Source organism: Durio zibethinus, chromosome 28 (genome assembly GCF_047325235.1).
Source record: "Durio zibethinus cultivar Kanyao isolate XHJ-2024 chromosome 28, ASM4732523v1, whole genome shotgun sequence".
Classification (NCBI taxonomy): domain Eukaryota; kingdom Viridiplantae; phylum Streptophyta; class Magnoliopsida; order Malvales; family Malvaceae; genus Durio; species Durio zibethinus.
In genome coordinates this window covers 14,171,222-14,175,821 of record NC_143189.1, presented here as the reverse complement: position 1 = coordinate 14,175,821, position 4,600 = coordinate 14,171,222, and the positions used below count along the sequence as shown (strand labels likewise).

At 37.3% G+C, this 4,600-nt stretch overlaps 1 long non-coding RNA gene across 1 annotated transcript; it reads right to left on the bottom strand.

The window, feature by feature from the left end:
- Positions 1-475: 475 nt before the first annotated feature.
- LOC149510792 (uncharacterized) lies at positions 476-4,371 on the bottom strand. Its single transcript, XR_016335207.1, has 2 exons — positions 4,001-4,371; positions 476-3,530 (listed from the first exon to the last, which is right to left on the bottom strand). It is a non-coding gene; the product is annotated as an uncharacterized LOC149510792 (long non-coding RNA).
- Positions 4,372-4,600: the final 229 nt, after the last annotated feature.

Sequence of the window (4,600 nt, the reverse complement as noted above, 5' to 3'; positions counted from 1 at the left end):
GGAGTCACTTTCGATAATGATATCAAGCAAATGATCCTGATTGGCATTTTCCACAATAGTAAGGGCTTCAACTACCGCGAGTAGCTTTGCCAGGTTCGATTCCTTGACTCCAATATTCTTTGAAAACATTAGCAACACTTTCCTCTTCTAATCGTGGATAACACCTCCTATTCCTGCAGGACCAGGCTTACCTATACCTGATCCATCTACATTGATTTTCCAAACTCCTTCAAGGGGTGGAGACCATTCGATGTTCATCCTACATTATTTTTTATGGAAGCGAATGGATATACTTTGGAAGCTAGATAAACAATTTGATGGCAGGGAATTTAAATCTGGAAATTTAGAACTCATCCATCAAGCCAGTCTAGTACAAATCAGACTGAAGATGTTGTTAAATGAATTGGTTTTCTGCTTGAAGATTTTCTCATTTGGAACTAACCAGATTGACCAAACAACAGCATGGAACAATGTATCCCAAATAATTTGATGTTGATTTTTAAAAGAGAGGTAAGTCCATAAATCAAAAAGACTATTGAACGAACCAGGAGTAGCCCATGAGATGCCCCACTAATTACAACACTTGAACCAGATATTCCAAGCCAAATTACAAAAGAGAAAAAGATGGTCAATGGATTCGGCTTCACCACAAAAAGTACATTTATTTGTCATGTTCATCAGACAGGCTCGCTTATGCAATACCTCAATCACAGGAATGCTGCCTTTTAGAGCTTTCCTACAAAAGACTTCAACTTTAGGAGGGGCAAAACCATTCCAAATATATTTTTCTATAGAGACAATGTTATATGTAGCTTTCTCCAGCTGAATACGAAAAAATTTGGGTTGGTAAACGCTATAGGTAGCATGCATCAATATGAGGTAGTCTTGAGCTTCATTACAAAGTGACACAGAATTTAGAAGAGCTGTAAACTGCCTCCAGGTTTCAAGTTCCCAATCAAAAAGATTCCTTCGAAGTAAAACTTGCCATCTCCAAATTTGCCCATCCCATTCACCATCGTCTTTTATGAAACCATCTTTATTAATGGCGAGAAAGTATATTCATCTGAAAGCCAACTTTAATGATAAACCTTGAATCCATTTGTCACTCTAGAAATGAATATTAGCACCATCACCTGCACAAAAAGAAAAACTAGATTGCATAATGTTAGAAAAGCACCCCCATCCCATGTGTTTTGAATATCACTCCATATCCGAGAAAGCGAGTGAGATGGACAGGAAGCAGGCCACAAATCCTTGCAGAGAGGTTGTATTTGTTACAAATAACAGCCCTCCATAATGCTTTTTGCTCATTCCCAAACCTTGTAAACCATTTCAACAACATTGCCTGGTTACAATGCAGCATTTTAGAGATACCCAATCGTCCAAAATACTTACTTCTACATATTGAGTTCTAATCTACCAGCCTTATCTTCCTTTTATTCTCTTTGTCTCCCCACAAAAACTGTCTCTTCATTTTTTCCAATTCTAATAGGACCCCTCTTGGAGCTCTAAAAAGTGACATACAATATATGGGGAGATTAGCTAGAACTAACCTAATCAAAGCAATTCTACCACCCAAAGACAGCAACTTACTCTTTCATATGTTTAGCCTATTTCTGAATGATTCAATGACAAGTTTCCATATAGATATTAACCTCGGATTAGAGCCTAAAGGGAGCCCCAGGTACTTCGTGGGTAGATGTTCTATTTTGCAATGAATTTTACTAGCCCATTTCGATAGAGTCTGTGAGTCTATGTTAACTCCGATCAGTACACTTTTTAAGAAGTTAGCTTTCAGGCCCGCTGCTAACTAGAAACACCAGAGTGCCCATTTGATTGTAAGAAGATGCTCAAAATTTGGCTGACAAAAAATAATAGTGTCATCTGCAAATTAGAGATGAGATATCTGTAGACCACCATCCCCGACTCTTATTCCTCTGATGAGTTCCAAGTCAATAGCCCTATTGAATAAAAGACTCAATGCTTCTGCAACCATTATAAAAAAGAATGGAGATAAGGGATCGCCTTGTCTAAGACCTTTCTGCATCTTGATAGGATTTTTCAGAGATCCATTTATTAATACTGATATTGAAGTCGAAGAAATACAACCTCTAATCCATCCAATCCATTTATTTTCGAAACCCATAAGACTCATAATGTGCAGGAGAAAATTCCATCTGACCTTATCAAAAGTTTTCTCAAAATCTAACTTGAGCACCAGAACTCCGTTCATCAATTTTTTAAGGCTGTCAATATCCTCATTTGCAATAAGGATGCTATCTATAATTTGGTGACCTTTCACAAAAGCGGATTGAGTCGGGCTAATGAGAGAACCCACTACTTGTTTCAATCTATTTGCTAAGGTCTTTGCCAGAATTTTGTACATGCTCCCTATTAATGATATTGGTCGAAAGTCGTTTAGAGATTCTGCACAGTGTTTCTTTACCACCAAAGCTATAAAAGAGCTATTGATCCCTTTCGTGAACTTTTCTGTGTTGAAGAACTCTTGGAAAAACTCCATGATTTCCAACTTGAAGAGACTCCACTTTTTTTTCATAAAATACATGTTAAAGCCATTTGGACCTTGAGCTTTATCACCATCATAAGACATAATTGCATCCAGCACTTCCTTTTTTTGAAAAGGGGACTTTTGATTGAAGGGCTTCACTAGGGGTGAGCACATTTGGAAATGCCTTTGAGAATATAAGAGATGGGCCTTGATCTTTTCTGAAGTGCTGTGAGAAGTGCTTTTCCACTGCATTTCTAATTTCCTTAGGGTCATTAAGTTGCCTACCATTGAAAGATAGGTGGCCAATAAAGTTATTTCTCCAGCTATTACTCGCAATACGATAGAAGAACTTTGTGTTTCTGTCCCCTTCCTATAGCCATTTCAATCTTGCCTTTTCTCTCCATGTTTGTTCTTCTATAGCTTGGGTGTGCTGTGGTTCCTTCCTCTTTGCATTGATTATAGTACTAACTTCAACATTGAAGGGATCGACCTCATGTTTTTTCTCCAGGCTGCTAATCTCACTATTTAAGAATTCTATGGATTCCATCATGCCACCTTTTACATAGCCTTTCGAAGATTGAATGTCCTGCTTTAAACGCTTCAGTTTTTGGTCAAGCCTAAAACCTGCGAAAGCTTACACCTTGTAACTGTTCCATTTTTCATCCAACAGCATGTTAAATTCGCCATTTTGTAGCCAATAGTTGAAGAGTTTGAAGGGCTTTGATCCCCAGTCCATAACATCGATGCCCAGGCAAATGGCTATATGGTCCAAAAAAGAACCATCTAAGCTTCATTGATTAACTGATGAAAAAAAAAGAAAACCAGTTTGTGGATAAAAGGAATCTGTCAAAACAACTCATTGCTGGAGAGTCATTCCTTCTGTACCAAGCATATTTTCTCCCTATTAGTTGCAGATCAACAAGCTCTGAACCTTAGACAAAGATACTGAAGTCATTAATGGATCTGAAGCAGTTTGAAGCCCCAACTTTTTCTTCTTTACTTAAGACCGAGTTGAAATCACCTGCAAAGAAGCGAATTCATCATCAGTAGTTATCGACTATGCATCTTCCTCAAAGAAAAACTTTCTCTCATTGACATCATTAGGGGCATAAACATTAATAAGATTAAAAATTCCAAACAATCCCGAAAAGTTCCTTTCAACCAAATGTATCTTTCTTGAATCATAAAGGATATGAGTTGAAATTGAGCTTTACTCCACATACTGATTAAGCCCCCTGCAAGGCCACGTGAGTCACTGTGTTTGAAATTTATGTCATTTCCCCTCCAGAGCTTATGAATGATTTTGTCCGATACCCCTTGGAATTTCGATTCTTGGATGAAAACTAAAGAAGGTTTTTCCTTATAAATCAATTTTTTAAAGGCCCTCCTTTTTTTGATTTTTCAATTCCTCTAATATTTATTGAAATTAAATTCATTAAAACTAAAAGAACCCCATAAAGGAAGAGAAAGCATGAAATTTTTAAGGGTTACCTTCTTTTGCATCATCGTCCTTCTCCATAGCCATAAGCTTTTCAATTATATCCTCATCGTTCATTTCTCCAGTTAATCCAAGGAGCTTACCAACTTCTAATGTCTTCTTGGCCTCAATTCGTAGGATTCTGTTTCTACTCTTGAGGTCCTCATCTGAAATGAAGGCTTCCTCTAACATTTGTAGCTTTAGAAGGTCAGCTTTATTTTATGATTGGAGTTTCTCCTTTTTACTTTTTTTCCCAGCTATTTTCTCTTATTTATTGGAACCTTTTTGTTAATATTAGAATCAAGCACTAGCATCGATTTCCTACTTCTCCCAGCATTTTTTTTTTCTTGGTTGAGCCTTCATTTAACATTTTTCTTTCCTCCGTAGGGGCCATACTGGTTATTGTAGCCTTTTTGTTTACTACACTTCCATCAACCGTAAACATTTCTTCAGAGCATAGGGCCATGTTGAGCCCAAAATTCTCTTCCTCGTCATTAATGGGTCTTTCCTTGTTGAACTGCTCATCTTTACAATCATGTGGATTTGGGCTAATTTGCTCTTCCACCCTTTCTTCCATAGGCCAACCATATTTTCCCAATTCAAAAACCTCAAAT